Below are 15,268 nucleotides of genomic sequence, written 5' to 3'. Positions count from 1 at the left end.
CTTTGAAAAGCCCTAAACACAAACCCCTCCTGCCAGATACTCCTACAGATTGCCTCGGGAGCTGAGCGGAAGGAAAACCACAACCCTGCTTTAGCTCGGAGTGCGAGGCCAAGGCGGGTGCTACTTTTCAGTCCTGCTTTTGGTTTTCTGCATATTGGAAGCAAATGAGCATCCTTTTTGAAAGCCCATCCAAACAGCTGAGCACGGATTAAAGATGTTCCTAAGTCTCGCTCTCTCGCTCTCCTCCTCTAAGCTTGACGTGTGTACGGATGTATGCGCGTCCATTTTTCCCCTTCACGCTGCCCCTGACAACCCGAGCATAACTGTTCAAGTGCTCAGGAAGAAGCCCTTTTGGTTTTGCTGTCTCAGCTAAAGGGACAGCACTAAAAAGAAGCCCAGCAATCCGGCCTTCTTGTCTTGATTTGAGCACGACCTGCCTCTACTTCCAGCGTCTCTCGGCGCTTCAGGAAGCGGAGCTGGAGGCAAAGAAGCAGCAGGGCTGCAAACAATTTAGCATTAGCCACTGTTTGAGTGATTCTGGCTGCAGCAGCAGGAGAGCTGTGAAGAAAGCTGCAGTGCGAGGAGGGGGGGGAAAACACAATGCAGACGCTACCTACCCCCCACCCCCACCCCACCCCCACCCCCACCACCAAAAAAAAAAAAAAGAGGAAAAGAAAGAGAAAAATCCCACTCTCATTTTGGTGCCTTCATCCTTCCCTCTCTCTCTCTTCCCTGCCAGTTACCTTCATCGTAGGAGGAGGAGGATGGGGTCCCGTAAATCCAGCCTGCTTATTATCAGCCCCCGGCTGAGCAAGGAACGAACGGGGAGAAGCTGGCACCGGTGTGTAAGAAGCGCCTTCTGCAGGTGTCTCACCGCGGCACCTTGGGAAACAACAGTGAGCTCAGTTGAGAGATGTTCTGTCAGCCTCCGCTTGGGCTAAGCCCCATCCTATCACGCTGTAGGAGCAGCTGATCGGCCATACTGAAAACGTAACCAAGACTACGAGCTGAAAATTAGGCGATGGTCTTCCTACCACGGCTGCCCCTTTCAGAGCAAGAACTCATCATCCTCACACCACCTCTGGCCTTAATTGTGCCTCTTTTCGGCATTCGCCTGCTACAGAGAGCGCCTCCGTAACAAGTTACGCGAGTGCAGCAGCTTAAGGCCAAGCAATGAAGGCCAAGAAAGGGCACGGGGACTTCCAGATTAGACAGAACGGAAGTCTACAAATAGCCCTTTCCTCCCGGGACAGAAAGAGAAACGCGTCAGAGGAGAAGAAGAGAAGCATCAGTAGCGTGAAAAGGAAACGCATGCTGAACCCACCTGACATAAAAAAGTAAATACGCCTGCTGGCTGAGAACGGTGCTGATGTTGCGAAGGACGACCGAGGCATCGTTCATCTCATACCACAGTCCGTTACTGGCCTGCAAATAAAGGCAGTGAGACATGGGACGAGTCCTTTCCCCCTAAAAAACAGTGGTTGCCGGTAGCCTTCTGGGGCAAGCCTCTCTTCACCAGCACAGGTTTTACCCTGCAAGAAACGAAGCTGATGCTTACCTTGGTGAAGCAGAAATAGTGTCCCGCGTGGCCGCTGCCACCTCTGTGCACCAGGACCGCATATAAGGCGTAGAGGACTGGTTCGCCGACTGGCTGAGACATGTATGCTCGAAGGTCCAAATACTCCGGATATTTCACGTGCTGAGGACAGAGCAAGAAGACTCCAAACTCATCTGGGAATACTTCACGAAAGAGCCGGAGAAAAACCCTGCTAAGAACACGGACCGGAAGTTGAGGCAGACCTTTCTTTGGCTCGTCAGAAAGAGGTCTTCCCAGGGACAACAGGTAACAATTTCAGGTGCAGAGAACCGTTCTCGGCAACATCAGCTCTTTAAGAGCAGAGCATATGCTTATCGTCCCACGGGAACTGTGCTGTTCCCCCAAGAGCAAGAGCCAGACCTACTTCTTGTACTGAGTCTTCCCAGACATCTACCGCCTCTGTACTTGCAGGCGGCAGACATTAACAGCTTTTCTAGAAGCGTGCTCTGCTCTGGGAAATCTCCCTCCCCAAGAGGACGGATTCGCTTCACAATTGTAGAGCTACCTTGCTAATCTTTCCGCCGGTGAAATCGGCAAATCTTTTCAGGGCTATGGTGAGAACGCTGGAAGAGCGATGGATCGTAAACCTCTTGGACGCAGCAACCATCTGTTCACACCTGCAAAGCGAGCACGGGCAAGTGTTTATAGGCATCTTTCCCTCCCCCGCCTCCCGCCAAAAGCCAAACACGTTTCCGCGTCTCTCGCACGCTCCTCCCAGTGCAATGCTCTGTCCTCGCGTAAGCGGGTGCTTCTTTTCAGAAAGCCACCCGCTGCCTTTCAGCCTTGCTCATGCAGAGACCGTAGCAGGATGCTTGAGGACACCGCGATACGCGCTGGGAAGGTTCTCTTTGGGCAGCCACACAAAAGCCTGAGTGCGCGTAGCCCGGCTGCGCGCCCCCCCCAAAAGCGAGGCTTGCCAACAACTCCTAACGCAGCAGGAAGGCGACTCTTCCCACTAGAGCGCGGTTCCAGAATGTAATGCAATGCCGGGGGATGTTCCCTGGTACGCAGAAGTGGCTCCTTCTAGTCAAGCAGAATGACAAAGATGCCTCTCTTAAAAGCAAATGTACTGTTTGCCAAGCTCTGGGTGACTTCAGCTCTACAACCAAAAGGTGCGCCTCGCTGTCTCGTTTGCCTGTCTCAATTGAGTCAAAGGCTAGCTCATGCTCTGAGACAGGCCCTACATTTCAGCCAGGCTCTCCTATTAAGATGTCGTTAGGAAGAATCTTACTTGCTGCATTTGTAGCAGTTTTCACCATCCAGCCGTTCAGGTCTCACAAATTCCTCCAGAGCTGCGGGGACAGAGGAGGCTGCCTGGATGCGGAAGAAAGCAGGGCACTGAGTTCCTGGAAACTCAAATCCCAACCCGCCCCGAGTATTTTGCCACAGGGCCTCCCTCCTTCACCCAGGGGGAGACCGTCGGCTTTAGAACGCCACAAGTGGCAAGAACAAACCCTCAGAGCTCGGGCCCTTCAGCCACCGATCCAAAACGGCTTACCTGTATCTCCAAAGGGATGTCGAGGAACGCCTCGTAGGACTCCGACACTGCTTGGCAGCTCAAGCACGTTACTGCAAGCCAAACAGCAGCACGTCACAAAATGTGAAGGAGACTCCCTTTGCCCGCTTAAACCGTTAAGACCCACTCCTCCCGTCACACCGTTAAGCTCTTTGCGACAAACGGGCACAAAGGCACCGAGCAGTTCTAAGGACAGTCCTCGTTTGAAAAAGTACCTCTGGAGCGCAGAAATCCTCCAAAGATTTGGTGAATGACCGTGGTAGCTTGCGACGACGCGTCCAAGCTGGAAACAAATTATCATCAGAGCTCAGAAGAGCCTGCTTGTCTACGAAAAGCCGGGACAAAGGTTTTCACGTAGGGTAGGACACGAAGGCGACAAAAGCGCTCGAGAACACTGAAAGGTCGAGGTGTTTCTGCTTACTCGGTGCTTCCATTCAAACAAGCCGTCTGCATAGCAGCCACGGTGCAGCGTAAGAATTCGTGAGCATCTTCCTGTCGGCCAAAATGGAAATGCTCCCCGATTCCTAATGAACACCAAGGGTACAAGGTCTAGCTCATCAAAAGGGACAGAACGCTTCCCTTTCTACAAGCGCTCTCTCGCCCTTAAAAAATTGAACTCTCCAAACCCTTTGCACCCGTGACATAGCCCTCTGAAAACGCAGACGTTTCTACAGAGGGAGAACGCCCTCTGCAATGACTTACGCCTAAGGTCCTTGAAGACAGCCGTAGGCTTGATGGCATCCTCAGAGCAGAGCAGGACCTGGTTAACGTGCGTTTCCATTGTACACATCATGCAGAAGCCTCGCTCGCGACCTGCCAAGAGTCAAGGAAGAACCCACCTCAGTCTGGTGAAAGACGCGCCCCTGTGGAAAACCCTAAGCAACAGCAACCTTGAAGTTGTAAGTGCAGCCTCTGCTCTCCGTTCTACGCTCTCTTCTCCTCAGCTGCCAAGAGCCCAGTCCGTGTGCATAAGCACTAGCCAGGAAGTCTGTAGTAGTAGCCCACATCTTCTGAGGAAGCACCTGCTAACGGACTGCTGCCAAGTCCTCTTTTGCCGGTAGCGTCCCAGGACTTTGCACGCCACAGAAGAGCACAACAGGCGAGGCAAGCCTATTTGACCCTGACGAAGCAGCCTTAAGAGAGACTGAGCGTTAGCTTCGGCGCGCTGCTCTCGGGTGAGCTACGCGATACGGCGCTAAGAATCCTTTGGGAGAAAGGGCAGGTTCAAGTAACGCGTGTGTAGGTACTTCCACCCTCCTTGCTCGCCAAAGGATGCTTAATTGCAAGACGTCTTGTAAACAAGGCGCCAACAGGGCCTAATTTCTCCGAGCATGGACTAAGACACCAGACCGGGAAGCACACAGGTGCCTGTGTCAGAACAGACCTACGTGCATACGACCAAAGGCCGCTAGGCTCCCATCGGTTCCACAGAAGAATAACTTCCAAAGAACACAAGCCCAAGGCTTGGAAAAATAAGGTCTGATTTGAGCCTCAATGAAACTCTGGGTTTCCAGACAGTCATCCCACAGAAATCTCTATCCGAGTTCACACCAGACTAGCTCACATCATTGCTTTCACGGCGGTCTGCCCTAGCTTCCGTCTTCCAACGGTTCAGCACTGACCACTCACAGCACTCGGGCGTTATGGAAACGCGGCTGGGAAGGACCGCTGAGAACCTGAGCTGCCCTCCTCCTGAACGTTATCATCTTTCTGCCAGTCGGAAACCCACGGGCCAAACATTCATGGAGCGCATCACTTCCCAATGCCCTTGATCTTTCACAGGAGGGAAGAAAGGATCCTTCCTTGACGTTTGAGCACAGTGCATTAAGTGAAAGCAAGCCCTCCATCAGCTAGCCTGAGCGCGTCGCAAAGGCACGATGAAAAGCCGGTGCGCGCCCCCCACCCCACCCCCCCACCCCACCCCCCTGCCCTGCCCCCCCCCTCACCCCCCCGCAGGGAAAATAGGACATTTCAGAGAGTCACTTCACAGAGTCGCTGTTCTGCTCTTTGACCTGCAGAGCTGTCCCAGAGGTTGCAAGCAACATGCTCGGAAGTACTCACACGACTGGCTGTGTTCCCTGGAAAGCATGTAATTGGCGAGAGGCGGAGTGTAGGTCAAACACTGTAGAACCGAGTTGAGGAAACACGTATTGCCCAGGTTGTGCAGTCCAGCTCCAACATTTTGCCTTTGCCGCCACTCCACAGAAATCTTCTCGGGTGGGAAAAGCATCCTTTGTGGCGGAGCAGGTCCGTCAGTAACGACTGCAAGAGAACGCTAGCGTCAAAGAGACTGCACCCCTTTGTTTTACAAACGGAGGCTGCAAAGGTAGTGTTCTGGACAGGAGCCCCCAGAAGAACCAGCTGTAATCGAGAACACGAGCACGTAGTCGAGACAGCCCATGCCTCAAGTTTGCTGCTCAGCACACAGCTGGGGAAAAGCGTTTACTCCTCTGTTTTCCTTTTCCTCCTGGGCAACCACTACTACTCGGGCTTCAGGAACTTCGGCCAAGTCCCTTCCATCTCGAGGCTCCGCTCTGCTTGTTAGTCTAATTCTTCTGTCCTTCTTCCTTAGCCTGACCTGAACCGCAAGCTCACGCTGGCAATTACATGGCAATACGTGGAGGAGCTAAGGCCAAAAAAGAGGCCAGCAACCCTCCGAGGAGCAGAGCTCTTTCCAGGCAGTGTTGCCTTCAACTGTCGGAGGCGCACACACCTGGAGAAGCCTGTGTATTGCCACAAAGCTCCCTCCCCAGCAGCCACCGCAGCTTGTCAACCTCGCACAGTTCAGCTTTGCAACGCTAGCCGCTCCCGCTGTCCCAGGGCAGTCACACCATTAACCTTTACTCTTGAAGTCTGTACTCACAGGAGTAGCTCCTTTCGGGGCCAGCTCCTGCAGCTGGTACCTGACCCCAGCTTGCAGAGCCTGACTTCATTTCTGTCGGACACGACTCCGACTCAAAAACAAACGCGCTCGGCTAGCCAGAAGGCGCGCTCAGCCCACGCTCGCTTCCGCCAGCGCGACTGCAAGCGCCCTGGCAGAGAGCGCGCCACGAGCTGCTGCGCCGCGGCCCTCTCTGCCGCACAGCGACCCCAGCTCTGTGGGCCATTGTGACGGCGGGCAGCTCGGCCAAGCAGCTGAGCGGGCCGGGCCCGATCCGGCGCACCCAATCGGATCGCAGCGTGCCAGTGGCAGGCGGGTGCTGGGGGCAGCATGGCCCCACCCCTCCTTATGAGGGGGAGGCCGCGGGGGAGGCGCGCTCACCTCGGCGCCCCAAGGGCAGCCCCCGCCCCAAGGGCCCCAAGGGCCCCAAGGGCCCCCCGGGGCTGCGCTGCCCCGCTGGCGGCAGGGGCGGGGGCTGGGCTCCCGCCCGCACAGCTGACACCTCTTTCCCGGGCCGAAGAAGCCGGACTAAGAAAAAAAAGCACGCTGCTGTCACCGTACCTGCTGTGCCGTTTGGGCTGCCCTGTTCCTGTTGGTGCGGGTTGTCTTTCCCACTCTTGTGGTGCCCCAAACTCTGTCCCTAAGACTTGTAGAGCACAACACCCGCTCTCCTCCAGCTCCCTTTTCCATGCATTTGGTCTAGGTCAGGAGGGGAAGCAAGCCCCTCATTCTGCACTACAGAGAAACACCTTCAACAGCCCTTAAGAGCAAGCCTGTTGGAAGACCCTGCAATGCCAAACAACTTTTAAGGCGTTCTTGGAGCAGCCGCACAATTTCACCTGTCTCCAGGAATTAGCGGAAAAGCCTGGCGCCATTACACGTTAGCACTAGTGCGCCTCCTCATCAGTGCGAGCACTGACTTGGACTTGGACTTTCTCTCTCCGGAAGGCTTTCCCAGGAACGGGGCTGCTCTCTCCTTGCGCCTTCTGGGACGAACTTAGTCCTGTACAATTGCCGCATAAGAGAGTCTTGACAGAACTAACGAGAGCAGCTATTTGACAAATACTTAGCGGGGGTAAGCCGCCTACGTTTCGCGGGCAGCTCCGGTGCTATGGAATTAACGCGTCAGTGTGTCCACAGCAGCTTTGGTTTGGGGGTTCTTCTCATACTGGATTGGGTGTTTTCCATCATTGCCCCAAGCGGTACTGCAGTTTGCCATGGAAAAGAGCGGCTCGACTCTAGATCGTTCTCCAGGCAAATTCAATTCGTTTTGCAATGCTGTAATCAGTCAAACTGCTCGAGCTGGGTGCCTCTTTCGAGGGACCCAGAACAAAAGAAGTCTGAAGAAACTGTCCTCCTTACAGTCTTAGTTCCCCGCCTGCCAGTGAAAGTCTCTTCCAGTCTTCTTTACTGAGTTAGTAAAGTCTCTTTCCTTCGGATCGGTTCACGTCTGCAGCCCGGGACGGTTGCTACGTTGCTGCTTCACGGTGCCTTCACTCGTTGCCGAAGGTTAACCGTTGCTTCTGCTCGTTCTGCTCTGGGTCCTTGAGGGCCGCTTCTAGCTGGTTTTGCAGTCCCATCAGCAGCAATGTCTTTCGCGTTCACTGCCGGTCAGTCCTGCGGCCTGCAGGCTTCATCTCCGTTAGGCCTCGCGCTCAGCTGGGCTAGAGCTAAATTAGCTCCCGTTTCTAACATAACAGTTATGCTAACTGAGGGACCAGTTTCTAACAGGTTCTACCTTGGCTCTTGGAGCTGCTCTGAGGGAAGGTTCCGGATCTGGAAGGGCAAAGCAATGCTTTTGAAGCCAGCCAGCATTTCATGCCAAAGAGAAGCAGGCATAGCCTGAGATGTCTCCAGGAGAGAGATGCTAACAGATTCCTGGCGCGGTGACACTACTTTCATTTGCGGGAGCTCTGTGCAGAGGGAACGGCTCTCTGTGACCGACTGCCCCCGCTCCCCCGCTGCTTTCTTCAAAGCACTCAGTGGCGGTAGCTTCTGTTTGGCTGAAGCTGGTCAGGCGAACACTCGCAGGCCTGGCACGGCAGAGCTGCTCCTGCGTGGGGCACGCTTGGAGGGTGCATTTGGCGTTTCCTCGGCGCTTGATAATGGAGAGCCTCACTGGGTAGGCAAGGTAGCACTGGGTAGGCAGGAAAGGTAACTCCCTGCCTGAAGTCCTGGGCTCCATAAATAATCCCTCCTACCTGCTCAGACGTCCAAGGCGGCTGCATGTCATAGTTTGCCTGTGAAACAGAGCAAAAGAGTCACCAGGTCTCTGAACTCTGTCAGGAGGAGCTGTGAGGAGGGGAAATCTCCTGGTTCCTGTGACTGTACAGGAGAGCAGACTTTTATCAGGCATAACCCGCAAGCAATCACCTTCCCTCTAACGTTGCCATTAACTCGGGCCACGGAGGGGCAGCGCAGGCGTTACTCTACCGGGAGAGGGTTAGTGTTCAGGGTTTGCCCTTTCGGTGTCCCGTTAGGGCCTAGCGCGTTTTGGCTAGGGGCTACGGGTTGGCACTCGCCTTTTCGGGGTAGGGATCGGGGGAGGCTTGGGGGAGGGTTCAGAGCTCTGCCTACGGCTGCTGGTAAGTGGTTAGGGCATGGGCTAGCCTTTTGGGTTCGGGCTAGGGCTCAGGGTGAGCCCGGTGTGGCAGGGACTTCAGGGGCGGGATCGGGGGGGGGCCTGGGGTGAGAGGGAGGCTAAGGGGTTACCAGGTTGGGCTTGGGCTGGGCGGAGAGGGTGTGGGGCTAGGGATTAGAGCAGGGGCTCGGGGGAGGGCTGGGTGGGGGGGAAGGGACTGGGGTCAGGGCAGGGCTTCAGGGTCGGGGTTAGCGGCAGGCAGGGCAGGGCAGGCCAGGGGCCTAAGCAAAGGGCTCTCACAGGCCCTGTGCCATGCGTGCCGCCCTCACCGCAGGGCCCCTCACCGCCCCCAGCTCTGCCGTCTGCGTGGGCGCAGCTCTCCGGAGGCCGCCCCGCGTGCCCTGGCGCACCTGCCTCTAGCGCTAGTGGGCAGCGTCTGGGGCCGGCGTGCGGAGGCCGGGGCTGGCGTCAGGCTCGGGGCTCGGGGCTGGCACCGAGAGGGCGGGCGGGGAGCGAGCGAGCGAGCGAGCCCCGCGCCTTCCCCGCCACGCTGCCCGGGTCGCCGCCTGCCTGCCAGGCCCCGGCCATCTGCGCGCTGGCTGGCCGAGCAGCAAGCGGTGGGCGGGAGGGGCGGGGCGGGGTGGGGCGGGCCGAGCAGCAAGCGGTGGGTGGGAGGGGAGGGGCGGGGCGCCCCAGGAGCGACATGCAGCCCACCCAGTGGCGCTGCCGCCCGGGCCAAGGGCTGGTGCTGGTGCTGCTGGGCCGGCCGGGCCCCTGGGGGCCCGGGGGCCCGCGGGCAGCGGCAGGGGTGCCTGCTCCGGGGCTGCGCTGGCCCGGTGCCGGCCCTGGCACGGGCCGCCTGCCCCCGTGCCCCCGCGCTAGGCCGCGGCATGGCCCACCTGTGCCCGGTGGGCCCCGCTTTGCTCCATCCCTCCCCAGTTCGGTGTGTCTGGTGCCTTTGCCTTGGCTGCCGTGGCCACGCGTGGCTGTGTCGCCGGGACTGCCTGCGTGCCAGTGGCCCTGCGCCCCAAAGTGCCCCCTCGCTAGCCAGCTGGGCCTGACTGGATTTCCCTTTGCCTTATGCAGTTGCTCGACATCTTTTTTTTTTCTTTTTCTTTTCCCTTTAGCCTCGCTTCCTCCACCCAGCCCCAGTGAAGCACAAGCAGCTTCTGATCAGACGTGCTGACACTTGACCTGCCCGAGCAGCAGAGTGGCTTGCTGCTCGCACTCCTGCCACGCGCTCCCACGGCGCCCCATTCGGGCCTTAGCTCCTGCCAGGCCTGGGGCGCCAGCGGGAGCTCTGCTACCCATCGGCATTACCGGCACCTTTGGAAAAAAGCACGCCTAATGGAAGCGAACGGGGGAAAAAAGTTGCTTCTTTGCGTGGTAAAATTCCGTACAGAAGTCTGAAGCACCGCTAAGGACTGGCTTTTGGTTTGATGGTCATTTTATTGTTTTGAGAATCAAAACAAGCTTTTCAAGCTTGGCTTGGCAATGCTATTGTTTTGAGCATGGCGATCTGTTGCTTTTGGTGGTAAGTCGCGGTGCTGGCGGCAAGGTTAGTCAGAGTCCTGAAGGCTCCCGCCAGCAAGCTCGGCATCGGAAAGGCAAGAGGCAGCAGGGTCACTCCCTGTCATGACATTCAGCCCAAGCCCATCTGCTCAGCGGTTTGCTTTTCTAGAAAGCAAAGACCCGAGCCTGCGCACAGCTCGACATGCGCCGTGACTCCGGCACTGAACGGGCTCGAGAGGAAGGCGGCCAAAAGCCTTCGAGGAAAACCGACTGCCTTTCAGGTCCGGGCTAAGGCGGGTGTTCTGCGCAGAAGAGCAGGACACAGCTACCTGCTTTCCTGGCACCCGCTAGACCTTAGGCACGTGCAATGTGGTGGCAGTCCCGCCTTCTTTCCCAGCAGCCCTTCAAAAACGGAAACAAGCAAGCAAGCAAATCACAGACGCTTTTTGTTGTTGTTTTTAATCAAGGCAGAATATTTGGCAGCTAGGGCCTACTGGACAGCTTTCCGCTGGCAAGCATTCCGAAAGTATTGCAAAGCATAGTCTCTGCTTGAATAAAAAGGAATCCCGCCACCTTCCTGGGGCCCCTTCCCTTCCATCTCCCCGCGGGATGGGGTGGAGCTCTGTTGGTTGCTTTCACCTGCACGGGAAGGCTGCCCGTCCCCGTGGCGTTGTCTGCCGCCACGGGTTCTGGCTTGCTCACGTACAAAGCCGTCTGCAGGAAGGGATTCTTCCTTCTCCTCCCGTGTGTGCTTCTGGAAACGAGGATCTGAGCGTTCCAAGAAGCTCTCCAGCTTCTTGAGGGGGGTCTCCTCTTTTCCTGACGCTTGCCATTGTCCACGGGGAGCTCAGAGAAATCCAAGTCCTACTGTCTGAAGGAAACAGGCAAGTTAAGAACAGAAAAAACAGGGGTGGCACTTGATGCCTCTACGGGACTGTCTTGTATCATACATTTCTACTGCAGGGGCTGATGTGCAGCGCATCAGCTGCCCTGCGGTTAATTGCCGTACGTCTGCCTTACTAGGAAGCGTAAACCCTGAGAGGTCGAGCGGGCATTAGGTCCTGGCTTGTAGACAAATCGTTAATCAAGGCTAGTTCCGGAATACGAGCACCTGAAAACAGTCACTCTCGTAGCCTTCCCAAGAACTGCGCGCAGATGGCATTCTGACCATGTGGTCCTGATCTAAAGGTTTAACGCAAGTCGGCAGTATCTTCCCTAGCCTCTCTGGATCAAGCTGTCAACGCGACCCCCAGAGAGAGTCCCCCCGCGTGCCCCCCCCCACCCCCCCGGCCCCAAAAGAGCTTGGAAGGAATAACAGGGCAGGCAAGAGAGACAGCCCCAAGAGAACGAGGAACAAATTGCTCGTTTTGCTGTAGCCCTTGCTTACTTGTAAGCCTTCTCTCGACGTTTATCTTTGGCCTTCTTGCGCTTCTTGACCTTCTCGTACTTTTTTCCTTTTTGGATCACCTGAAAGCTCTTGTCTCGATCCGTCCCCGTTTCTCTTCCGTTTTGCTGCCGCTCCCTTCTGCACGGGGGTGGTCTCTTCTCAAGAGGCGGGTGCGGATGTGATTCTAACTACGCGGGCCCGTTCTAAAGTGCCGCCCCAGCTCGGCCGTATCTTCCCTGTCTTCGCCTCATCAGCCTACCAACGTGATCCCCGGACAGACTCCGCACTACTGAGCGCTTTTTAAAGCAAACTGGGTGGACAAGAGAAAGAGCCAGAAAAGAACGAGGCACAAACTGCCGGAATCTCTTGTCTCGCTCTTTCTCCGTTTCGCTTCTGTTTTGCTGTCGCTCCCTTCGGCGTGGCGATGTCCTCTTTTTCTGCTTCTTTGCTTTCCAGTCTTCCGGGGAGAGCCCTCCAAAGCAGAAGGAACTGACGCAGGCGGAAGCGCGTGTCTTTGAGGAGAGTGTTTTTCAGACTGCTGCTCCGGAACGGAACAGGGGCGCGAGTCTGCTCTGTGGCTGCGGAAGCGACGCACGTCTTCCCCTCCGGAGAGCGACGGCAGGTGGAGCCACCTGCTTTGGCAAGAAGGCTCGTGGCTTGGCCTGTCTTGTTGTGTTCGTCCTCCGCTTCGGGATCTGTATCGAGGCCGTTTTCCTGAGCTTCTGCCCTTACCTGGGCAGTTTCTGTCACGACGGGAAGACGTGCGCCTGCTTCCATTGCAGTGCCGCTGCTTCTGGCAGCTGTGCTTGTTTCTTTCCAGCCTGCAAGAGTGCCTCCTCTTGTGAGAATGACCGCCTGGTCCCCTTCCGTTTAGCTTCTCCCGCTCTTCGGTGCCAGAGCGCTCTCTCTTCCTCCGGCAGGGCTCCGGGGAAGGTTTTGGCGAGTCGCGTCTTTCGTCGGATGAAGGAACAGGCTTGCTTAGGTCCTCATCCTCCCGAGCGCTGCAGAGACCGTCAGGCTGCCACGCAGTCTGAGGTGCAGGCCGTTTGTTTGGAACGCTGAGAGCCATCTCCCGTTTCTCGGAGGGATCGAGAACGGAAGGCCTGGCAGTTGCCCAGGTTTGGACGCCAGCTGCTGGTAGAGCTGATGATGGCCTTTGGAGGGTGACACCATTGGGCTCCTCTTTCAGGGCTCCGTTTCTGTTGGAACCGTCGGAGCTCTGTATTTCAAAAGAAGAGAGTGTAAGAGGGCTCTGTGCAAACACACAGCTTTGAAAAGCCCTAAACACAAACCCCTCCTGCCAGATACTCCTACAGATTGCCTCGGGAGCTGAGCGGAAGGAAAACCACAACCCTGCTTTAGCTCGGAGTGCGAGGCCAAGGCGGGTGCTACTTTTCAGTCCTGCTTTTGGTTTTCTGCATATTGGAAGCAAATGAGCATCCTTTTTGAAAGCCCATCCAAACAGCTGAGCACGGATTAAAGATGTTCCTAAGTCTCGCTCTCTCGCTCTCCTCCTCTAAGCTTGACGTGTGTACGGATGTATGCGCGTCCATTTTTCCCCTTCACGCTGCCCCTGACAACCCGAGCATAACTGTTCAAGTGCTCAGGAAGAAGCCCTTTTGGTTTTGCTGTCTCAGCTAAAGGGACAGCACTAAAAAGAAGCCCAGCAATCCGGCCTTCTTGTCTTGATTTGAGCACGACCTGCCTCTACTTCCAGCGTCTCTCGGCGCTTCAGGAAGCGGAGCTGGAGGCAAAGAAGCAGCAGGGCTGCAAACAATTTAGCATTAGCCACTGTTTGAGTGATTCTGGCTGCAGCAGCAGGAGAGCTGTGAAGAAAGCTGCAGTGCGAGGAGGGGGGGGAAAACACAATGCAGACGCTACCTACCCCCCACCCCCACCCCACCCCCACCCCACCCCCACCCCCACCACCAAAAAAAAAAAAAAGAGGAAAAGAAAGAGAAAAATCCCACTCTCATTTTGGTGCCTTCATCCTTCCCTCTCTCTCTCTTCCCTGCCAGTTACCTTCATCGTAGGAGGAGGAGGATGGGGTCCCGTAAATCCAGCCTGCTTATTATCAGCCCCCGGCTGAGCAAGGAACGAACGGGGAGAAGCTGGCACCGGTGTGTAAGAAGCGCCTTCTGCAGGTGTCTCACCGCGGCACCTTGGGAAACAACAGTGAGCTCAGTTGAGAGATGTTCTGTCAGCCTCCGCTTGGGCTAAGCCCCATCCTATCACGCTGTAGGAGCAGCTGATCGGCCATACTGAAAACGTAACCAAGACTACGAGCTGAAAATTAGGCGATGGTCTTCCTACCACGGCTGCCCCTTTCAGAGCAAGAACTCATCATCCTCACACCACCTCTGGCCTTAATTGTGCCTCTTTTCGGCATTCGCCTGCTACAGAGAGCGCCTCCGTAACAAGTTACGCGAGTGCAGCAGCTTAAGGCCAAGCAATGAAGGCCAAGAAAGGGCACGGGGACTTCCAGATTAGACAGAACGGAAGTCTACAAATAGCCCTTTCCTCCCGGGACAGAAAGAGAAACGCGTCAGAGGAGAAGAAGAGAAGCATCAGTAGCGTGAAAAGGAAACGCATGCTGAACCCACCTGACATAAAAAAGTAAATACGCCTGCTGGCTGAGAACGGTGCTGATGTTGCGAAGGACGACCGAGGCATCGTTCATCTCATACCACAGTCCGTTACTGGCCTGCAAATAAAGGCAGTGAGACATGGGACGAGTCCTTTCCCCCTAAAAAACAGTGGTTGCCGGTAGCCTTCTGGGGCAAGCCTCTCTTCACCAGCACAGGTTTTACCCTGCAAGAAACGAAGCTGATGCTTACCTTGGTGAAGCAGAAATAGTGTCCCGCGTGGCCGCTGCCACCTCTGTGCACCAGGACCGCATATAAGGCGTAGAGGACTGGTTCGCCGACTGGCTGAGACATGTATGCTCGAAGGTCCAAATACTCCGGATATTTCACGTGCTGAGGACAGAGCAAGAAGACTCCAAACTCATCTGGGAATACTTCACGAAAGAGCCGGAGAAAAACCCTGCTAAGAACACGGACCGGAAGTTGAGGCAGACCTTTCTTTGGCTCGTCAGAAAGAGGTCTTCCCAGGGACAACAGGTAACAATTTCAGGTGCAGAGAACCGTTCTCGGCAACATCAGCTCTTTAAGAGCAGAGCATATGCTTATCGTCCCACGGGAACTGTGCTGTTCCCCCAAGAGCAAGAGCCAGACCTACTTCTTGTACTGAGTCTTCCCAGACATCTACCGCCTCTGTACTTGCAGGCGGCAGACATTAACAGCTTTTCTAGAAGCGTGCTCTGCTCTGGGAAATCTCCCTCCCCAAGAGGACGGATTCGCTTCACAATTGTAGAGCTACCTTGCTAATCTTTCCGCCGGTGAAATCGGCAAATCTTTTCAGGGCTATGGTGAGAACGCTGGAAGAGCGATGGATCGTAAACCTCTTGGACGCAGCAACCATCTGTTCACACCTGCAAAGCGAGCACGGGCAAGTGTTTATAGGCATCTTTCCCTCCCCCGCCTCCCGCCAAAAGCCAAACACGTTTCCGCGTCTCTCGCACGCTCCTCCCAGTGCAATGCTCTGTCCTCGCGTAAGCGGGTGCTTCTTTTCAGAAAGCCACCCGCTGCCTTTCAGCCTTGCTCATGCAGAGACCGTAGCAGGATGCTTGAGGACACCGCGATACGCGCTGGGAAGGTTCTCTTTGGGCAGCCACACAAAAGCCTGAGTGCGCGTAGCCCGGCTGCGCGCCCCCCCCAAAAGCGAGGCTTGCC

The sequence above is a fragment of the Struthio camelus genome, chromosome 7, assembly GCF_040807025.1.
Source record: "Struthio camelus isolate bStrCam1 chromosome 7, bStrCam1.hap1, whole genome shotgun sequence".
Taxonomy (NCBI): domain Eukaryota; kingdom Metazoa; phylum Chordata; class Aves; order Struthioniformes; family Struthionidae; genus Struthio; species Struthio camelus.
The sequence above is the reverse complement of the archived record's forward strand: the minus strand, read 5'-3'. Positions refer to the sequence as shown.